The sequence below is a fragment of the Lissotriton vulgaris genome, chromosome 5 (assembly GCF_964263255.1).
Source record: "Lissotriton vulgaris chromosome 5, aLisVul1.2, whole genome shotgun sequence".
NCBI classification, from domain to species: Eukaryota; Metazoa; Chordata; class Amphibia; order Caudata; family Salamandridae; genus Lissotriton; species Lissotriton vulgaris.
Genome location: NC_141693.1, coordinates 1,655,301,431 through 1,655,324,524, shown reverse-complemented (window position 1 = coordinate 1,655,324,524; position 23,094 = coordinate 1,655,301,431). Strand labels below are relative to the sequence as shown.

The window sequence follows — 23,094 nt, the reverse complement described above, 5'->3', positions numbered from 1 at the left end:
TTTAATGGATCCAGGAACTCAGGCTGCCATTCTTCTAAAAATATAGATATTCAGCCTGTGTGTCTGCCTATAGGCCATTGTCCAGGCTTAACATGAATAGGAAGATACTAAGGGCATATTTACATATTTTACATGGCCCTGTGTGGCTTTATAAATCTTGAGTAATGCAACGGAGCATGAATCACTGCGTTGCATGATTGTGCTCCAGGGAGGCATCTCCCTGGGTGTCACGTGGGTGTTCCAAGAAACATTCATGGACTTTGACTCATTCCCAGATTTACCAGAAGTGGTCGACCTGGAAATGCTCCAAAAACCTATGACTCCACAGGGGATGTGTAATGAGAACTGCCTTTATTTCTAGGAAGAGGAAGGAGCCTCAAGGGAATGCTTTTGTGCCGGAAGGTGCCCTTTCCCACACAAAAGCAATTCTCCTTAAAATGCAGACCCCCTTGAACCATGGTGCAAGGGTGCCGGTGTTTGCGCTAGACTGCCAAATGGGAGCCAGCACAGGGGAAAAGGTAGGAATGTGCCGTACTGCCCTTCTGTTTCATGCAGCTCAGCAATGTGACCTGCACGGCGTTACTTGGCCATACATATGACCCTAAGTTAGGTTCTGGTGAACTGATTATTGCCCTGGATTAGTAACATTGTTCACTCGGATCAAATCGGGTTTATGCCAAATATCTTTCAGCTCAAACAAGTACTCTATAACCCCCTGCAGTACTGCCCCGAGGCCTCAATCCTCTCCATCGTTGTTGAAAAAGCCTTCAATTCCCTTCACTGCAACTTCCTTTATGCCACCCATTGAGGTCATTGGATTGATTTGTGGCTTCATAGCGTGGGCTTGGTTTTGAGTATGGACCCCACTGCTTGTATCTATATGGGTACTATTATGTCAGATCCCTTTGCTGGTAGGATCGCTCACTTTTCCCTCGTTCTTTTTGCCTTCGCTGTGAAGCCACTAGCCCTGACAATCTATCAGGGATGCTGTTTCCAAGGTCTCCACATCGATGGCAAACCACTGTCTATACCATTGAATGTGGACAGTATACTCTGTGTCTTCTGTGGACTGCGGAGGACATTAGAGAGGCAGTTGAAGGCCAGGGCGATTTTGGCAGCTCATTGTGCCTGCTTGTCAACTTGGGCAAAACATGTAGGTAGGCACTACACGGGACTGGGATTTGATATTAGGTGAGAAATGACCGCCATGCAGTATTTGGATGCTTGCATGAATCAATCTGAACGGCACCTTCTGGTGGGCGATATAACGGCAGCCTTAGCATCCTTGAGTCACACGATCAGGTTACGGAACACACTTCCCGTATCGGTCATGGTGATGCTCCCTAGGAAGTTGTACTTGTTTGAGACCCTTCCCATCCAAATTCCCAGGGAGGGATTTCACAAGTTGGACTGTATTTTGGGCAAAATGGATACTCAGCAGAGCAGAATAGCTCGGCATTGACTCAGCTAAGGTTCAATCCCTTCGGAGGTAATCTAGTTAAAACTGAAGGCATGGCATTGAGAACAATCTGCTATGTCTAGATGTAAGCTGATGTAGTATTATTACCTCCATTGAATATATATTATTCCCCTTATGTTATTTCATCTTGGTGAAATTTATAACAGCGTTTGAATGCCAAAGGCGTTTTGGGGCTAGCTTTGACACCATCAAGAAGAACCGAGAAGGGGGAATGAAGCTCATTCTGCATCGAACAACCACATTTTCAAAACCTTCCTAAACATCAGTAGATTGAACATGGCTCTCATTTGCAATGGAAGAGAGTACTGAGCCTTTGCTTTTCCAATTACAAACATTTTCCACCCCAGAAAGATCATTTAAACCTGGGGACTACCGCACATTTAGGGGGCTTGCGCTCGGCACGGCAGCTGCGTGAACTCGTTCTCGTTTCCCCTCCTCCTATGGGAACCAGGCACTTCCCCAAAATATGTCAGCAAAGCTACCTACCTCTGTAGACAATGATGGCCAAATCCTTCCTGTGCAGAATAGAACCGGATGTTTTTCCCGCGGCCTGACTCCTCTGTCTGCTACATAACATGCTGGTGCGTTGTAGTGTCATTTTTCGGGCTAAGCTGTTTGTTGCATGTGCAAATGGGTGCAGTGTGTGTCCTGCTGCTCCATGCCTTCTCTCTCTTGCTAGAACTATAAATCTATCTGATGTGATGAGGGAGTTTGGTGTCTCCTCCATTCCTGGAGTTAGTACCGCCATTTTCTTTTCCTGTCCTCTCTTTGTTTTCTTGGTTCCTGTTTGTTACACTTGCGTTGCTGTATCTGACGCCATACACTGGCTGCTCACAGCTGCCCGACCATGGCATTATATGTGGCAAGTCCATGCCCACTGCATGTCATTGCCTCTCATCTCCAATTGAGTGCACTGCTTTCCTCATGGGAACATTGGTCCTGTCATGTGGCAGGGCATATATTTTGCATACTGTCGCGTCAACTGTATACGAGGCCTTCCTTTCGGTTTGTTCATTCATAAAATATATGAAAAGTGTTGTAAAAAACAGGTTTTCATGGATTGAATGCTCTGGGCCGATGCATAAACGCCCAAGAGAAGAACCCAATCACACTATGGCCTATCCAGGGCTTCGTGTTAGGTGTGAGTGACTCAATCGTTGCACCGAAAACCATTATTAGAGAAATTCAGATTATTCCAGAAAATGTGCACTGCTTGAACTGTTCTCTTTAGTAGCCACTTTCAAAATATTCCTGTCGTGCAGTCCTCATTGAAAAACAGTAGCAATTGAGATGCAAACCAGTTATTCACCCTCACTCGAATACCAGCCCTTTAGGAAAGGATAAAGCGGCAGGTGGAAAAGAAAATCCAGTTCCGCTTCAGGTGACCTTTACAAGACCTTTTCAAAGACAGGAAAGGAGAGAAACCAACAAAGAGCAAGGTTTTGCATCTATGGCTTGCTAATAGGCATTTAAAAAGAAAAAAATAGGATCTGTTAACATCATATACCATTTCCTTATTTGGGGATATTTTATATGCATTGATTTTATCATCTCTTTAGAATATGTTCAAGCAACAAGACGTCACAGAAGTATATGCGCGTCAGATTTGGCCAGATATCTGGTATGCTGCTTCTATTTGCCATAATAACATTGGGCACGACTCACAGAGCCATTACCTCCTCGTAAGTCTTCCTCGCCACATGATTTACATAGTGAGCTTTAGCTCCACAACAGAACCCTCCAAAGCAAAATTAAACCACCTCCCACCCCCTCCCAACATGGCCGACCAGTCCCACCTGACCTCTATAAGAGGCGGGCCGGCCCAACCAATCAGCCTGTTTTTTTTGTTCTGCACGATTCTCTCCAGAGCACGGTACAGGTAAGATGGGCCGGCGTGAGCTGGCCCTTGGGGTTTAGGGTGGAGGACCTGCTCTAGCGGTCTCGAGTGCCTTAGGCCTACTAATCCCCCCCCCTCTTCCTTCCCCCGGTCCTGTGGGGCCGGTTAGGTGCTGCTCTAGCGTGCCATGGGTCTACAGGGGGGGGGGGCGGCCGGGGGTGTGGAGTGTTTGTAAATGCCCGTGTCTCCCCCGGTCGTTACTAAAGGGCCCTTACCCGTTGGTGGGCTTCGGGTCCGGCGCTGGTTCCCCTGTATTGTGCTGGGGCTCCGGTGGCTTTCAATGCGCTGGTCGCATGTGTGAATGTACATGTTGGCCGTGCATGTGGTACGCAGATTCTGTGTGTTGTACCTCGCCCGTGGAGGGGCAGGGGTTCATTCACGTGCCTTTGCCCATGGATATATCCCAATGCATGGCGCACAGCCATAGTTGCAGGCAGCACTACGATTTTACTGACTTCAAGTCTGAATGTAGTCTCTAAAATGTGCTGTTGTAATGCAGGGATTTTGTCTGGGTGCACTACGTGCGGGTTATGGGGGGGTCGAACCCCAGGTGGGGCATTAACCAGTATTTTTTGCCTGGATATTGCATGGAGATTACTCTTGCATGATACCTGCAATAACATCCTTCCTAAGGTAATGTTTAGTCTGCGTACCGTCTTGAATCACTTGCACTGAGGCCTGGCCGGGGTAGGAGCCTCGGCGTGCAGCACGTACCGGTAGGTCCTACCTCGTTTTCTGCACACCTTTCCGGCCTGCCTGGGTCTCGGAGGCGCGGCGCTGGTCGCGGCCGCCTCCCTCCGTGCGTGTCTCTCCATTCGGCCCTACGGGCCGCGGCGGTTTGTCGCGCTGATGTTGTCCGGGCGCCTCCGCCCCTCAGGGGCGGGGTTTGATTGCCGCCAGGTGCGGCCGTTTTTGTTATTGACACGGCCCGCTCCTGCTGGCGCTGCGTTTTTGACGCGGCTTGCGTGAGTAGGAGCTGGGCGTGTTGTTGCGGGACCCGGATGGAGGCACAGTGCGAGCTTCCCTGGTACAGCACCTCCTCAGGTGAAACCCGGCACACGATTTCAGACTTGCAGGCTCGGCATAGATATGAAAATGCTGGTGATAACATTTTACAGAAATGCGTCTGTATCTACGCGGTGAGTGCATTTCTTCTCTGTGGATTACCGTTTGACGGTGCACTTCTATTTTGGGCAGGAGCGCTTTGCGCGTTCTTTCCGGGGATCGGCAGCAGACCCTGAGGCAGACATGGGGACTGCTCGAGACTCTGTAGTCCTTCTTCTGGCACCCTGGGAGCCGCGTGTTATCCTCCGGTGCATCTGGATGCGCCGGGCTCAGGTGTGTTGGCACTGCTGGGAACTCCTCGGGGTGACAGGGGGTTGGACGGAGGTGTCCCCCCCCTTCTGTCGCAGTCGGAGGCTCCCCCGGTTTTCCGGCGCTTTCCCTTCTAGGGGTCTGTGCGAGGCGGGGTGCCCCGCCCCCTCCTGGCTTCTCTCCCTCTCGGTACCCGGTGGGGGAGTAGGGCCCACTGGCAGTGGTCTGGCCCGGGACCTGGGTTCGGTTCCCCGGCGGATCTGGGGGGCGATTTAGTCCGGGGTCCGGATTGGTCGCGCCTCGGGACCTTTTCCATGCATGGAGTCCTGCTCTGCTTCCCTGGGCATGTGCTTGCTTTTTCCCCGCATTCGGCCCCCACAATGCTTTGGATGCCTGACCTACTCCTCGGGGGTGTCCGGGACTAAGGAGCTATAGCTCTTGGGTTTGTCTGGTGCCTTTGGTGCGGACGGCCCTCACAGTCCACGGGTCGAATCCTGCCGATGCTGTGGTGGTATCCCAAGGTGAAAGTTTCGCCTCAGGGGGTTGGACGGGATGAGTCTACCGCTGCTGGCGTCCAAGCGCCTGGTGCCCTTGCGGGGGTGTAGTACGCTGGTCTTGTCTCAAGTGGCGCTACTGGGCAGTGTGACAGGGCCCCTACGCGGGGAGGGCACACTTACTTAGTGTTTCATTCCTGTTTGGAGCTTGCATTTGACTCCCCCGGCGGCGGGGGTTGTCCCCGGCCCCTGGGGGCGTTCTCTGCGCAAGTCTCCGGGTTCCCTTCCTCTACCTGCGCCCGTTGACCCGCCCTTGCAGGGGTGGGGTCCTTCGGCCATTCCACCCGGATTTCGGGGTGGCGGTCGGGGCGGTCAGGTTTTGGCTCCCGGGCCCGGGGGTCGGTTTTCCGGTCTCGTACTGGTACTGCCGCTCCGGTTTTCGCCCCTGGATCCTAGCTTTCGGCCCTCTCACTCCGGGGGGTTCCCGGGGGGGGTAGGGGGCTGTCGCCTCCGTTGCGTCCCGTCTTGGGCCGTGGCTGTCGCAGTTCTTGGGATCTTCGGGCTGGCTGGCCGGTGACCGGTCTTGCTGGTATTGCGGTCTTTCCACGGGGTCCCCCCTTCCCGACTATTCTGTGGCCCTTGGGTTGGCCTGGGAGGCCGGACTGCGAGTGGGGGTCCCCACTCTCGGTTGCGGGTGCCGCTGTTGGGCTTGCCTTGTGCACCGTGGGTTATCCCGGTGCTAATGACCCGCCTGGGGGATCTTCTTCGCCGGGAGGGAGTCCTGGTGTTCCCTGTCTGGGCAATTGATACAGCCCGGCCTCATCTTTTTCGTGGGTGAGGCATCACGTCAGGCGGGGTCTCTCCTCTGACGGCTCCCTGTTCTAGGTGCGGTGGTCCCTTCGGGTCCTGTCTCGGGCTTGTCCTCCTTCGGGGGTCAGGTGCCTGGACCCGGTACTTCCCTCTGGGTCAGTCAGGGAAATGGGGCTATAGCTCAAAGGTAAGTCTTGTACCTTTGGTGCAGACAGCCCTCACAGGCCAGGGTTCGAATCCTGCCTATAAAGGGCATCCTTTGGTCCTGACCTGCCGCCTTGGCGCCTATGCTTCGGTGTCCCCAGGTATGGGCCGTACTCACTTCGGCAACTCATATCCATGAGTTGGGACAATTCCGAGGGGATTGGCGTGGCCCCTGCGCAAGGTGGACTCGCATGTTCGTGAAGCGTTCCATATACCGGGTCAGTCGCCCTGGAAGGGTCGGTTTCGCCGGTCCTGTCCCTTCGGGCCATCCTTCTCCCGGGGTCCGGCTCTGTGCCGGCTCGACTATGTCGAATCTTCCTTCGTTGCCTTGTCTCGCCCTGTCCCGGTGGTGTTTCGGCACCTGGTGCCTCGGCTCGGTCTGCCTCCGGTGGATCGGTTCTGGGGGGGGGCCTCGGCCCTCCGGTCCGGTTTTCTACGCCTCCTTCCGAGGCCTTATTGCCCGGTCTTTCGCGTGACCTTTCAGTCTGATGTACGCGTTTCCCCCGCGCCCTCTGATGTCGCGGGTCCTCGGGGATTCGCTTGGGCTGGGCCGGGGTGCTCCTGGGTGCTCGTCCCGGCTGCGCATGGACTTGTTTTGATGTGATGTGCCTGGCACCCGCGCGTGGTGGCCTCGCATGCCCTGGGGCATTCCTGTTTTTGGCTCCCGGCGGGGTCCTCCGCCCCGGGTTCCCTCTCTTTTGGCCGAGCTGGCGCTTCGAGCCGCCTGGCCGATCCCGGTTCTTCCAGTACAGTGATTGGGTCCCCCGCTCTCGGCGCCGGTGTTGAGCCGGCTCTTGTCGGCTGGCCGGCCTCCTTGTGCAGGCCTGGTCCTGGAGCGGAGGAGGATGCTTGCTCGGGGGTTGGGGCTTTGCTACTGGGTTCCCGCGATTGTTCCAATGCTCGCTCCGGCGGCACGTATACATGATCTGGAACGATCCTGAGGGGATTGCCGCGGCTCCGGCGCAAGGAGGTCACGCTTATTCGTGGAGCGTTCCATGTTAGTGGAGCTGGGTGGCGCAGGGGTTGGAGGCGGCAGTCCCGGTAGCTGAGATGGTCCTGGACCAGGGTTCAATTCCCCGCCTCGGTGGGTCTTGGGTCTAAATACTTCCTTGGACTCGTGAATTCTCGTGCCGGTGCCTACTCGTCTCAGGTGTTCACACTCTGCAACTCTGGGCAGATGCTTGCCTAATCTCCACTTGGACCCCTTGCGGCGGGATGCCTGGCTCTCGCCTTGTATCCTGCTGGGGTTATCTCACAGGGGTATTCCAGGTCGGGTTCCCAAGGCCCGCACCTTGATGCTTTTGGGTGAGGCGTGCGTTATGCACATCGCAATACACTTGCATACTCCCTCTCTCGTTCTACGAGCTCTTCGGGGTCCGTCCTTTTGGGCCCCGGCCCTCGGTGGCTCTGCGGTTCCTCGCCTGTCAGGTTTCCCTGGTGGCGATGGTGTCTGCTGGGCGGATGGACGTGCGGGGGTCGTTCCTCCGCTCCCCGCCCTTCTTGCGGGTTTTGCCGGACGGGGTTGTTCCGCCGGCATGTCCCCCGTGTCCTTCCCGGGGTCCCTTCCCTGGGGCCTCGGACTCAGGTGGTATCTTTACCGCTTTTTTCCGGCCAACGTAGGTCCCTCCCTTGTCCGGGCTGGTTGTTCGGCGTGCTGTTTTGGCTTCTCTTAGCCGCACGTTTTATTCCTTTCCCGGTGGGATGACCTGTGTTATGCCTTTTGGGGCCCGGTTCGTTCGGGCCGCTAGCCCTCGTTCCTCCTTGGCTCGCGGGCTTACACAGGCTGGCATCCTTCCCTACGCTTCGCTGGGTTCGGTGGATCCGGCGGGGGCCCAGGGTCGGTCCGCGAGGTGGGGCTCTGTTCCCTGGGCCCCCTTAGTGGGTGTCGCCTCTGTGGAGATTGGTCTGACTTCGGCGTGGTCATCACCCGCCTAATACGTGGGTCTCTAGCAGTCCCGGGGGGACTTCGCTGGGGCCGTTCTGAGTGCTGGAGCTGCGACTCCTGGTTGGCCTCCTTTTCCTGGAGGTCTTGTTTTCAGGTTTCCTGTGGTCCCTGTTTTCTTTTCAGTTGTTTACATCAACCTTGGGTTGGTTTCTCTGCATCACCATGTGGTGTTGTGGTTATGGTGGTCAATGAAGCTTTGTTGGCTTGGGTATTTGCTCACTATGTAAATCATGTGGCGAGGAAGACTTACGAGGAGGTAATGCCCCGGTTACTTACCGGTAATCTTCATTACTCCGAGTATAGTCTTCCTCGCCACATGAGTTCCCTCCCCCCCTCCCTGTCTGGCTATCGGCTTCATTGTTTGCTTGGTAGATCAGGCTGATTGGTTGGGCCGGCCCGCCTCTTATAGAGGTCAGGTGGGACTGGTCGGCCATGTTGGGAGGGGGTGGGAGGTGGTTTAATTTTGCTTTGGAGGGTTCTGTTGTGGAGCTAAAGCTCACTATGTAAATCATGTGGCGAGGAAGACTATACTCGGAGTAATGAAGATTACCGGTAAGTAACCGGGGCATTTACGACCATAAACCTGTATTTAGTGCTGCAAATTGCTGCATTTATTTCAGAGAGTAGCACGCAATTCAGGCAGGAGTAAAGCATGTTACTATAGCATTATTAGCCACACGTATATCACATTATGCATTAGTAAAGCCCACACGAGTGATAGGATTGGGAAGAACAAGGTGTGATTTGACTTGATGGCGTATTGGCTTGTGGGCCTTCACAAACTCTGCCCCACCTTGGAAATGGTCAGAGTTTTATTTCACTGACTGATTCCCCTTGCAGAGGGAAAGGAACGAATCACCCCCCAAATCAGGAGTGGGTGTAAGAAAAGGGCAGCCTGTGGTGAAAACTGTTTACCCCTTGGGAAGATGATTTGCACATCGGGCTATTTTTCAACTGTGCATGAATTGTGGGCTACGTACAGTCACGCTCTAGGGAAATAGAAAGAACGCCTTTAAAATCACGTGACTAAATAGTATTCTTGGAAACCTGTGCCTTGTGCAGCTTTCCAGGAATACTACTGCTGAGTTTTCTGAATAGAGGAAAATGATAAACCTGCACCAACGAGGAATCGTAGTTCTACAAATGAAGTGCAGAAATACAGCTTTCTTTTTTAATCACGCTAGTTTTGTTTGATTTAAAGCGTGGGAAAATATTACCAACTTAAACAGTATGAAAGGTTATTTAGAAACACATTTTAACGCAGGGGAGTGGACATATCCCAGGAAGTAGGGTAACAATTCCTTTTTTACATGCTGACTCATGATGCCAATTACCAAACTCATTAGCAGGTTACATGGATATACCTCACTGCTGCTGGTAATACCTGCAAAAGTTCTAAGAGCAACTTCCGTGGTAGTAAGGGTGTAGAAATGTCCAGTAATAAGATTGTTATTGCAAGTTATTCCCTAAAAATAAAGGCAGACTTTGAATGGCTGACATCATGCTGCTTCTAATGAATTCATTTATTTCTTTGATCTAAATTTTTAATTGATATTTTAAAATAGTATAATGAAACATGCAAACACATAGTATTTATATTTATTTGTAGTTTTATATAGCGCTAGCCAGACCCGAAGGTATCCGTGCACTTTACAACATTTATCAATAACGGTCAAGTATACGGTCAAGTATCCTTTGGGGGACGGGAGTGGTCCATAAGTGAGAGCTCAATCTTTAGTATTTTTTCATTGAAGATATTGGCAAATTTGTCACATAGGTCTTTGGAGGCCGGAATTGCAGAAGGTGATGGTTGGATGTTTGCTGTCTGATGATATTGAAGAGTTCTTTGGGGCGGTTTTTCACATTGTTGAGTGTGTCGCAAAAGAAGGTGGATTTTTCATGTACGATGTGCTTATTATATTTCCTACGTTCCTTTTTGAGAAGCTCGAGGTGGGTTGTTGTACCAAAGTCTTTCTGCCGCTCTTAGTTGCCTTCTTTTCAGGTTTAGGTCAGTGATGAACCACAATCTTGATGGGAGGGTCTTGGTTTTTTTCTGTTTCAGGGGGGCTATTTTGTCCAGCATGTCGATCAGAGCCTCATTGTATTGTGAGGTAAGTTCTGTTCTGGACCTGTCTCCTGTGTTGGAGGGGAAGAGTGTACTTAGTCTTTCTTCTAGTTCTTCGAGGGGGATCTGTCTCAGGTTTCTCGTCCAGTGAAAGTGATCATTCGAGCAAGGCGGTCGATGTGTCTTTTGATATATATGGGAGAGGATGAGATGGTGGTCTGACCAGTCGACGGGGAGGGTACGATCGATGGTCATTGCATCTTCGTGGGCTATGATGGCATTCAGGATTGAGCCTTTGTTGTGGGTTTGTTCGGTGCAGTGTTGGGTCAAATTGTTATTGTGAAGGAGCTCATTTAAGGTTTGTATCAGAGGGTTGTTGGTCTCATTCCAGTGAAGGTTTAGGTCTCCTAGTATTAGTTTGTTAGTGTTTGAGAGTGAGCAGTGTGAGATCAGGTCAGCCAGCTGTTCACCAAATACGGAATTGTTACCTGGTGGGCGGTAGATGAGGTGACAGTGAAGCATTTTGTTATCTGACGTTTTAATGGTGTTATAGAGATGTTCCTTTCATGTATGATTGCGGTCCCTCAACCTCGCAGATTTTTCCTGTCCTTGTTAATGATAGAGAACCCTGGGGGTACGAGCATATCGAAGATAGGGGGGAGAGGATTTGTTCAACCATGTTTCTGTGATGAACGTGATGTTGTGTGTTAGGATGGTGTCTGCCAGTTCGTTGCATGTTTGTTCGCAGATTTGCAGTTTATGACCATGCAGTTAGCCACCTTCTTGTTGTTGAGTTCCTTATTTGGAGGAGCCATTGGAATATTAGTGAGGTGCGCTGGAGGTCTCACTGTTTTTTAGCGGTACGTTGTCTACCAAATCCAGTGATTACGAGGATCACAGAGCAGGGGGCGACTGTTGGAACTGCTTTATAGGATTCAGCGAGATCCCACAACTCTTGCATGGATATTGTAGCGCTCGTCCTCTTGGGTCTGTGTGGCTGGTTTCTAAGGGGGTTGTCTTCCATCTGAGTCGCTGATTTTTGTGTTGGTATCTGTGTTTATTGGGAGTGTCAGAGAATGTGGGGGTGGGAATTGGGTGGTGGAGGTATTACGGTTGGATAAGATTTTGTTGATACCCTGTATAACTATTTCTAGCTGGTATTCTAGTCGAGCCAATCTTTAAGTTGTGTTCATGGAGGGAGGGGTGGGGAAGTTTGGTCTCTGTGTGACCAGAGTCAGGCCATTTGTGGTTGGGGGGTGTTTGGTTGTGTTCGGGAATGATAACATATCTGTGTGGGTGCAGTTCATTGTGCTTCTATTATCTGTGTGGTTTATGGGGAAAATCGCAGGGGTAGGTTGAGGTAGGGTGTTTCGGAGATTGTGCAGCTCAGTTTAGTGCAGGAGGGGAGTTTGGGGGTAATACCTCTGGGTCAGTTTCATTGGTTGCTGGTTGGGGTAAAGGGAGAGGGGGACACTGGAGAGGGACTGTATTGTATCATCTTGGGTGAGCCTTTTGTTGGGTGTGTCTAAAAGGGATGATTTTCACGGGTTAGGGGGGAGTTGAAGGGGATGGTGGGGCTGCGGGGTGGTAGGGTGGAGAGTAGAGATTGTGTGGATAGATTGATTAGATGGTTTTCCCCATGTGTATGGCTTGAGAATAGGGTTGCTTCCGAGTGGGACTGGGATAGATGAGGGAGGGCAAGACATAGCGTGGGGAAGAGTGAGTCGAAAGCATCCAGATTGTCATTGTTGGCTTGGATCAGGATTGTGCGATTGCTGTAGATAGTCGCAAAGCTGTTGCCGCTGCGTGTGTGGTGGTAGGGTATTAGGAACATTAGTGTACAGCTGAGAGGGGTGCTGGTAGTTTTAGATATGTGGAGGTGGGATCTGAGAATGGAGCTCCATCCCACTGGATTCTGGGTGTGGAAAATAAGATCCATTTTCTGCAAGCCTTTTGAGGAGCAATGTTATATGTCTGCAATTAGTGCTTCTAGGTGCTGTCTTATCAGCTGTGTTTAAAATTTCTTTTTGCGTTGGGAGGGTAAGTGATGGAAAAGGAGTTCCGACCATGGGGTTTTAAGCCATGTGCTGAGTTGGCTCGGAGAGGGGTTAGGCTGACCTGTGATCTATTTGTTCTGTTATGGGGATGCATTGTTGTTCTCTGGGGGCTAGGAGATAGGGATCGTAGGAGCCTACTGAGCTAGAAGATAGATTTTGGGAGATATTTGTGGACGGCTGCCCTGAGTTTTTTCCCGCTGGGTTAGACTTGAAGGTGTGCTCTATTTGGTGGCAGACTTATTCTAGGCAGCTTCCTGGTAGATTCCTTGACCTCGATTCGTTGGGCTTGTCCTGAGGATGTTTGAATCGCTCCATTTGTTACCTTGTTGGTAGTGTACGGTGTTTAGACTTTGAATGGTTGCAGTACCGCAATGCTTGAGTTTGCTAGTGCTAGTTGCTTTTATAGAAATTAGATTGTGGTTATTTGCTTTGCGGCTCAGTGATTCGCCATAGAACATGAAGTGGTCGATGCTTGTGATGGGGTGCTTGACTAGGCTGCTCCTATCTGGAGAAAAGGAATTTTGTAATCGGTGAGTCTGGGCTTGGGGAGCCGCCATTTTGTAGACAGACATTTGTGATGATTGAGTTGGAGCTAGAGTAGGGTGACCAGGCGGCCCGGATTTGCCAGGACGGTCCCCGTTTTCACTAGTTGTCTGGGCAGATTTAGAGAAATTTAGCTCACGTCCTGGTTTTTGGAGAGGATCGACTAAAAATGGGGGAGATGTTTTTTTTTATGTTTTACAAAGCAGGGATAGTTAGCAGTTGTTCCAAGAATGCAATTTAATTCACAGGCAGGCACCTGGGTTTAAAAATAGCATCTTATGTATGTTCTTACTGCCTGATTTGTAATTCTCTGCTGAGGAGCGATGTCATTCTGTGCGCTCATTCTGTGCGCTCCATAGACATTGAATTGTAGTACTTCTTTTTTTTCTTTGTAAAAATGTCCCTTTTTTTTGCTTTAAAATTCTGGTCACCCCGAGCTAGAGGCAGCGTTTATTTTGAATGGCTCGTTGCCTTTTGGGGAGTTCTGGGGGTTAGATGCAGCCGATCCTTGCATTTGTTGGGTCCTGCTGCACTTTTACTGCTCGGTAGCAGGACGCGGTCTCTGGTGTGATTGGTCCGGAATGGACGCAATTTTGGGGTCAGGCTTTTAGGATATTAAAGCTTGTGGGGCTTCGAGTTGTGGCTTCCTGTTTGTTTTGTTGTGGTTTGTTTAAGTCTTTATAAGATGCCTGGTGGCCGCTGATGTCGCTGTGCATATCCGGGCTGTAGGTGATTTCACTCCCGGTGAGACTAGCTTTGTGTGCTCGCCATTTTGGGGTTAGGCCTCCCGAATGTCCCAGTTGTGGTCTTAGATTTGCATTAATTGGCTAGGTGGGTTAATTAGGGTGCTTATGGTGGCCGCTGTTTGTGCTGGTGGTGGGGTTTAATTTAGTGGCTCAGTCCTCGTTTGGCTTTATTAAAACTGTTACTGAGCTTGCTGTTTTCTGTTCAAATCGGTCGCCATTTTAAAGTCAGGCAGACTCCCCCCCCCCCGGAACCGCGCACCGAGTGCTTGATGCCTTCCTTGGTGGACCCAACTAGCGGACCTGTGTCCTTCGCCTCTTTATCACTCAGTGTTGATATCTAATTTTGTAGGTTGCTTGAAAAGGACTACAGCAATACATGAAGAAGTAATATGGGAGTACAATTGCTTAGGATGTTGTTGACACAGCATGATGATATAAATCTGTTTGACTTACCTATTGAGTTAATATAAGTCCTAGCCAGGTACTTCAGCATTCAAAGTTAAACAAGAATTGTCGCACCTGCTAGCTATCTACGGTTATAAGCGACACAAATTATAGAAGTAACAAAAGTAATAAAGTAGACTAGGCATGAAAGATTTTAAAAGGAGACAGTGAGGAGGCAAGAAGAGATACGATAGAATTGATGGGTGACCTGATAAAATTGGAACTGAAGCTGAAGTGTGTATAATGGTAGCAAGTGGCAGGTGTAACAGGGTTACACCCAGAATCTCCCTGAAGAGGCCCTGGAGATATTGGTCACGTTCGCTCCTTCTGCTTGCAATGGGACCCCACTCACACGAATATTATTCCTTCGGGATCTATTTACTAGGTCCTCTGCGTGAGCTTGTAGGTCCACCTGATGATCCTTAAGGCGGAGGACTTCTTGTTGTAGTTGCTCTATTTCCTTCGATTGAGAATGTTCGCCGTTCTCTATGACTGCCACACGTTCCCCCCGCAGGTCCTCGTCGCAGCGTATTTCTCGAACCTCCCCAGCCACCTCCTGTTTGAGTGTCTGAAAGTCTTTGCAGAGGGTATTGAAAAGGGTTTCCAGAAATGCCCGGGTCATGGGTACCCCTCAGTCATTCTGTCCAGCGGGTGGAATCGATACTGGGTAGGAGAGAGTTCCTTTATCCCTAGATGCCAAACCCTTGGTAAGCATGTCTTTCAAAGTACGGTCTCCTTTTTTCCTCATGGTGACTGTAGCTTATCGGTGCCAAGAATGGGTCTGTTGCAGGCCGCCACGGGACCCAGCCAGGGGAGGGGCAGTCCTTATGTAGTCACTGGTGGATCCACCGCTGGGCTGCATTGAAGAGGCACAGGGAAGGCCCGGAGCAAATCCCATTGGGGTCAGTAATGGGGTCACCAAGAAGAGGAGCACGCATACCACTCACCCCCGGCGAGTTCCGCTCTGCGCTAAGGGCTGCTGTGAAGGCGCGTGAAGGCCGGGGTGTGTTGATGTCAGGTGAGCGACCACCACTGCGTGTTGAGCAGGCTTGGGAGGTGTGGGCCCCTAAGCGAGATTGAGACCCCCCGGTGTTGCTGGACAAGAACGACGTTACCACCACCTCTCTCCCGCCAGGTGCTCGCCTCAAGTACTGCAATTGTGGAGTGCGTCCCTGGGGCCTGATGCGGTGGTAGCTAGGCCGCAGGACGGGGCCCTCGATTTTCGCGCTGCCAGCCCAGCCCCACTTCGACCAGGCACACCTTTCTAATGAGCTGGGCCCCTTCTCCCCCGAAACCAGAGACACACTTCGCTTGTTAGGAGGTCAAAGAGGGGAGCTAATGCTGAGGCCCATGCAGTGGATTGGCGAAGAAGCACCAGTAGAGCCTCCGCTGCAGTCCACTCTGCATCTTCACCGAGGCGCCATCTCCTCGCAGCGGCGTCGCGAGGCTCACCTTCTATGGCAGTCCCTGAGGTCCAGGGAAGGCAGAGCCGCCCTGATCTTAATAGCCACCGCTAAAGCCGCGATGCCGAGCTGGGTCCCCTCGGTGTCTCAGTAGGCTCCGTGTCACGTCATCCTCTAGCCTGCCGGGTTCTCGCCCCACTCTCCCCCGTCCTGGTATACGACCGCCAGCACAAGGGCAGTCGCGCCCAGACCGGAGAGCAGCACGCTCAATTTTCGCGCACCCGGTGGTTCACACTGCTGCCGGGTATGTGCTAAACTAGGGAGCAGCATCAAGTCCACGCAGCACCCACAAGGGAGTCAAGCCGGAGGAGTGCCGCTGTAGTAGTGCCTCTCTAGCATCTCACCAGGCCTCACTCATCTCGGCCTCCGGCCGTTCACCACTCAGGCGCCATTTTCTTTGTTGGATCGCCGGAGCCCGACAGGTCAGTCCATGAGTGTTTCGGGGAGCCGCTGGATCACCAGACCCTAGCTTGTGACTGCCCCTGCTCCCCCCCACGCTCCACCGCCATCCTCTAGCCTGCCGGGTTCTGGCACCACTCTCCCCCGTCCCGGTGTACGACCGCCAGCACTAGGGCAGTCGCAACCAGGCCGGAGAGCAGCGCGCTCAATTTTCCTGCCCCCGGGGACTCCCACTGCTGCCGGGTACGCGCCGGACTAGGGAGCAGGGCCCACCGCAGTCAGCACCAAGGCCACGCAGCACCCGCGAGGGAGTCAAGCCGGAGGAGTGCCGCTGTAGTTCTGCCTCTATAGCGTCTCACCAGACCCCGCTCGTTTCGCCTCCAGCCGTTCACCACTCGGGCGCCATTTTCTTCATTGGAATGCCGTAGCCCGACAGGCCAGTCCATGGGTGTTTCGGGAGCCGTTGGATCACCAGACCCCAGCTTTTGACTGCCTCTGGTCCCCCACACGCTCAAACGTCACTTGCAACTCCTTATAGGGGACAGTATGCAGAGTAAAACCAGGGGCGAAGGGCCACGGCGGGGAGCCTCAGAGTTCCGTGTCTGGTCAGGTCCCCATCTGGCCACGCCCCCGCCAAATAAGTTACTTAAGGTATATCTAGATAAGGCAGCTTTTAGTTACTTCCAGGAAACCTTATCAAAGGCTTTCTCCACACCGAGAGCTATGGCAGCTCCTGCTAGGGAATATGGGATAGAAGATTTTTCAATTATATGACAGAACAAGTAAATATTGTCACACGCTAGATGACCCTTAATGAAGCCTGTCTGCGTAAAATGGAACAGTTTTGTGTTCAGGTGTACGCCGTATGGCAAGGTTTTTAGAATAGATTTTGGCCTCTTAAATTCTAAGGGTCAGAATGGTGTTTCCCTTCCTATGGTATAAAAACGATATTGGCCTCCTAAGCAGTACCAGACACTTTACCTAAGAAGCCCAAAAAATTCAGGGCAGACTCCAAAGAGACCATAATCGTGGGCGCAAATTGTTTGTAAACAATTAATAGGTGGATTGTCCTGTCTGGGCCTGGGGCTCTACCAGCTGATATGAGCTTTATCACTTTCATAATCAATCTCCTCCATCCCAATATGTCTATTTAGTTTAAACTGTTCAGGGACATAAATCGTTTTCATTCGGAGGCTCTGAATGAATTTTAAGCATGCATGTTTAGGAGTGGTAATAATAGAGGTGTACAGCTTCAGAACCTCTAGAAGGCCCTGTGAATATCCTCCATGTTTTGTGTTTAGCCTACCTTGCTGGTCTTTAATGCTCAGAATTATGGAGGAATTACTTTTAAATTTCAAATAGGGTGCTAGAGGGCTACTTGTCTTATTTAAAAAGAACAGTTTTTTTGCCATTCTGTGCATGCACCCATAGGTGTGCGGGTTTAATGATATACTTATTTGTAATTTGTTTCAGTGCAGCCATGGCTAGTGGGTCTTTAAAATGTCAGTATGGAGTTTTATTTTTAATATCCGCCACTAGATGGTCCATGCAGAATTTGATTACTTTGTTTTTTTTTGTAGCAATGCGACTTATCTCTTGGCCTCTGAAGAAACATTACAGTATATTCCAGAGTATAACAAGTGAAGAAACAGAAGCTTTGTTTTCCTGTAATAACAAAGTTAATTCCTTTTGGCGCTCAGACACAGAAAAATCCCCTCCCAGAACCTCAGTATTCAGACTTCCGGTATGGTGTCCAGATTCAATGGATGGATCTGAAGGGAGATCGAATTGGCGACATGGCCTGAAATCGGGGTAGGCTCAATGGACGAAGAGCAAGCATCATGGAGGAGAGAGGAGTTGACCAGGATGTAGTCGAACTATGTGGTGGAGAGATAAAGGTGAAGTCCTTCCCTGCAGGACTATGGAGCCTTCATACATCGCTGAGGCAGTGAGTTGTGCAAAGAAAGGGAAACATCACTTACAACGCAACTTTTACAACAACATACCATTACAACGCAACTTTTACATCGCAAAAACTTTTACAACGCACGTATTTACAACAAATGTTTTTACAACGCAGGTACCTTTACAACGCATACCATTACAACGTAAGTATTGGTAAGTATATAATTATATTTTAAATGTTATATGTTTGGGGTAAAGGGATATTTTTAGGGTTCAGGGTCAGTTTTGGGTTTTTGGGTAAAGGGGTATTTTTGGGGTTCAGGGTCAGTTTTTAGTTTTTGGGTAAAGGGGTATTTTTGGGGTTCAGGGTCAGTTTTTAGTTTTTGGGTAAAGGGGTATTTTTGGGGTTCAGGGTCAGTTTTTAGTTTTTGGGTAAAGGGGTATTTTTGGGGTTCAGGGTCAGTTTTTAGTTTTTGGGTAAAGGGGTATTTTTGGGGTTCAGGGTCAGTTTTTAGTTTTTGGGTAAAGGGATATTTTTAGGGTTCAGGGTCAGTTTTTAGTTTTTGGGTAAAGGGGTATTTTTGGGGTTCAGGGTCAGTTTTTAGTTTTTGGGTAAAGGGGTATTTTTGGGGTTCAGGGTCAGTTTTTAGTTTTTGGGTAAAGGGGTATTTTTGAGGTTCAGGGTCAGTTTTTAGTTTTTGGGTAAAGGGGTATTTTTGGGGTTCAGGGTCAGTTTTGGGTTTTGGGGGTACAGGGGTACAGGGTAAAAATAAATTAAAATTAAATTTAAATTAAATTACATTAAATTATATTTTTTTAAATTAATTTACGATTATAAAATTAATATATATTTACCAATACTTACGTTGTAATGGTATGCGTTGTAAAGGTACCTGCGTTGTAAAAACATTCGTTGTAAATACATGCGTTGTAAAAGTTTTTGCGTTGTAAAAAATGAGTTGTAAATGCATGCGTTGTAATAACATGCGTTGTATCAACATAGATCCGCAAAGAAAGCTCATTGCTTTATGAGCCTTGGGCACTCATTAATTAAAGGCAGAATATTTGTCTTCGATAATATCCGTCTGGTGGTTGGAATCCCCACCTAGAAGAATCCAGGCTTTAGGGGACAAAAATGCACATTCCGCAGATAATTTGGCCCAAAATAGTGGGTCCTCATTAGTGGACGCATACATGTTTACTGTTATATCGCAATTATACTTCCTTGAAGCGGTGTGATCACCGTCTACCATTATTATTTTGTTCAGGAGTAATCATTAAGAGACCAGAATTTATATGAATTTGGGTAATCACACCATTCATCTTAGAGACTGACACAGTACAGGATAGGTCAGGCACTTGGCTGTTTTGCATAGAAACTGCTTCTTTTATAGCCAATCCTGGATTCTTGGAGGAAAACCAGGTCACCCTTTAGCAAATGGCGGTAATCAGAAATCTTCCTGCCCTTCACCTGGTGGTTAATGCCCTTTTTAATGAGGGGGATGACTTTGAGCAATGGCGTGTGTTGCTCAGGCATCATCGTGAGTCGCAACTATTTGGTGTAAGGTGGGGATTGGAACCACCCTATGCAGCGAGACAATGGAAGAAAAGAAGAGTAACAGGATAGGGGACGGAGACCAGTGATAGGATAATTGTAACATACCCAATCTCAAACATTCCCCAAAGCCAGGCAAGAAAGTCTCAAATAGATGAAGTACAGAATGCCAGGAGGTGGGCGACACTCACAAGAGAAAGTGAGGGCCTCCCACACCTAACAGTCTAAAGGTTATGTATATACACAACCGAGATATAGACCTCGAGTGAAAACAGTGACTTGTGGAGTCTACTAAAAATACTTAATCAGAGATTATGGAAAGTATAAATTACAGACAAAATCGTCTAGAGCAATCGGGAAATTATCTGTTCACACATAGAATAGAGGACCGAGTGACTAACTGAAGGGTTGTTAACGAACACAGGCCGCTTCTGGAAAAACTCACTAAAACAATGGGTATAATAACAAACAGAGAGTATTATGTTAGCAGCTGCAAGACCTTTACCACACTATAAACAGACAGCAAAGCGCAAACAATTTGCCATTACGTATTCAATAATGTAACAGCTGGCAAGGACAACATACAAATCAGTCAGATCTGAGTCTAATCCTCTCACATGGAATCCAGTGCCTGCAACAAAGTAAGAGAAATGTCATCAATATCAAAGCAACAGAGTTAATGCACTCTTGAAAATAGGATTTGATTATTAAGTGAGACCATTGGGTGATCGGCTGTAATTGGTGTGGTTATTGTCTCGATATACTTGAGAAAGCATCCAACATCCTAACATGTGATTGAAACAATGCCTTGACTAGAAACATAACCTGCCACATTGTCATCTTAAGTCTGAACTAACAGTATTACAAAAGCATCATCAAAAATACAATTTTACCAATATGTAGTTTGCAATGATCGAAGCTGGGGCCGCGGGGACATTAGGGAAATCAGACCTAATGTTGAGTGTTATCCAGGATGGTAGTGGTTTCCTCAAAATGTTGTCAGCTGTCACCAACTAGGCAGCTACATATGTCAGGAGACGGTGTTGCGGGTTATCTGGTTTACCATGTGAGTCATCCATCTGTGATTCAAAAGCGTTGTCTAATAAAATCTCCAGATCAGTGGGTGTTAGACCTGGCCTTTTTGATTTCCTCTGCCTATTTGTCTGACCTTCTTTTTCCGGTTTTCGGACTTTTGGCACTTTCACCACTGCTAATCAGTGCTAAAGTACATGTGCTCTCCCTCTAAACATGGTATGATTGGTTTACACATGTCTGACACATTTGATTTACTTGTAAGTCCTTTGTAAAGTGGGAATCCATATGCCTAGAACCTGTAAATTAAATGATACTAGTGAGCCTGCAGCACTGCTTGTGATACTCACAAACCTATCCTTTCAAACCTGGCTCAGGCCTGCCACTGCAGGGCCTGCGTGCACAGTTTACTATCACTTTGATATGGCATTTTAAATTACTTGCCCAGCCTTACACTCTCCTTTTATTTCATCCCTAAGGTGGGCTCTAGGTAGCCCTCTGGGAAGGGTGCTGTGTAAATAAAAGGTAGGACATGTGCCTTTATTGTGTGGCATGTCCTGGTAGTGACAAACCGTCTGTTTTGTTTCTCACTGTTGTGAGGTCCACTCCTCTCACAGGCTAGCATTGGGAATTCCCTTTTTATGTACTTGAGTGGTAATTCCTGAATTAAAAGGATTACCTTTGCCATGTTTTTATGTTTACAATCGCAGTGTAAATCCTGCTCACTGGTGCAGTTGTATTTTATATTACTATTTTAGAAATGCCACTTTTAGAAAGTGGCCATTTCTCTATGCGTATGACTCTTTGCGCTTTGCAGCCTGACTCCAATACACATCTAACCTGGGTGACGGTTACACTTGGTGCATACTTTCCAGTCAGTCATCACACAGGAAGGGTTGGGTGTGACAGGGTTACAACTAGAGCGAGCATGGAGAAGATGCTAAAATAACACCAACAAAGAGGCATATAAAGCAAGTTTGATACTCTACAAAAACTACTCCTTGATACCAAAAAGATATATTTTGGCGAGCAGATCAGGAAGGCTAAATCCTCCTCCAAGTAGCTTTTTAAAACCTTAACCAAACTCACTACCCCCCTAAAACCATAGCAGCCCAAGCTATGTGAAACACTCACCTCCTTCTTTCTGGAAAAGGTGGAAGTCAACTTCTCCTCTTCCACTCATCAGCGATCAGAGGATAACAAGGTTTTAGCCAAGGGGGTGCCTACAGACACTAAACTAACTTCCATATTAGACGGCTTCACACCATTGGAGACACAGGATACGATCAAAGTTCTGTTGGCGATTCGATCCGGATCCTCTCTGGACCCGTGTCCAGCATCTGTGATCAATCAAAACCCCAACATTATTGACTTTGGCCTTACCCCCCTGTTCAATACCATTCTTAATTTGGGCCAGTTCACTAAACCCTGAAAAATAGCATTGATTCACCCATTATTAAAAAAAAAATCCAGTCTAGATTCCAAAGACCCGAACAAGTACAGACCCATTTCGCGTCTTCTAATGCCAGCAAAGATGATTGAGAAAGCCATGAACGTCCAAGTTAGAACGTTTCTCCAGACTAATTGTCTGTTGGATCATACGCAATTTGGTTTCCTGTCTGAACACAGTACTGAGTTGGCCCTGATCAAATCCACAGAGGAGATCAGAGAGGCCTTGGACCAGGGAGGCGCTGCGATATTGCTCATGCTTCATCTATCGGCGGCCATTGATATGGTCCATCATGAAGTTTTGATGGACCGTTTATCTGAAGGGTGGTTCAAGGCAAGACCTTGAATCTCCTAAAATCCTTTCTCGCCAATAGAATCCAAACAGTGGAAATGGGCAAGGACAGATCTCAGCCTTTTTCCCTTCCGTGTGGGGTGCCGCAGGGGTCGTCCCTCAGTCCTACACTTTTTAAAGTGTATGTGTGCCCACTGGCAGCCCCGATAAGATCCTTTGGGTTCCAACTGACTTCTTATGCGGACGACATGCAAATTGTGCTTTCTCTTCAGCATGGCAAAGAAGCTAAGACTGGATCAAGATTCCAAGATTGCATGAAAGCCATCGCGGGCTGGATGTCATCAATTGCCTGAAACTTAATGTTAATGCAGGAAAAACGGAGGTCATTATATTTGGCAACAGTGCAAATCTTTGGACGCCTGACCGGTGGCCAGATGTAATGGGAACGCTTCCGGCCCCTACTGAGAAGGCGAAGAATCTGGGGATGATTGTGGACTCAAGACTACCTTACATTTTGGAGATCAGATAAGTGGGGTTGTCTCAACCAGCGTCTATCCCCTCAGGGTCATGAGGAAAATCAAATTCCTCCTTCCAGAGGATAGCCTGAGGACAGAAGTTACAGTGCTTATTTTGTCACAACTGGACTACTGTAATAGTTTCTATTTGAACACCCAAAAGAGACACTTGAACAGACTTCAGATCGTACAAAATGCGGCAGCCAGGCTGCTAACAGGAACATCCAGGTTTGTTTTGGTGAGGAAGGGGCTGCAACATCTTCATTGGCTCACTTTAAAGCAACACGCACAATTCAAGTCCCTCTGTACGGTCTTCAAGGCCCTTAAGGGTACTGGTCCAGCTTATCTGAGACAACGCCTACAATGGTACGTCCCAGGAAGAACGCGCGCTCCTCGGAGGCAAAACAAGTGATTGTCCCCTGTGTTAAAAAAGCCAGCTGGGGTGGTGGGAGTTTTTTCACCTGTGCCACAAAGGCCTGGAACAG

General features: G+C 49.1%; 1 protein-coding gene and 1 non-coding gene across 2 annotated transcripts in view; both read left to right on the top strand.

The window, feature by feature from the left end:
- LOC147716912 (acid-sensing ion channel 2-like) overlaps nt 1-23,094 on the top strand; it is a 1,907,803-nt gene that overhangs the window by 310,831 nt on the left and 1,573,878 nt on the right. The window lies entirely within an intron of this gene.
- Nucleotides 6,310-6,416, top strand: LOC147716914 (U6 spliceosomal RNA). Its single transcript, XR_015296284.1, has one exon. It is a non-coding gene; the product is annotated as a U6 spliceosomal RNA (small nuclear RNA).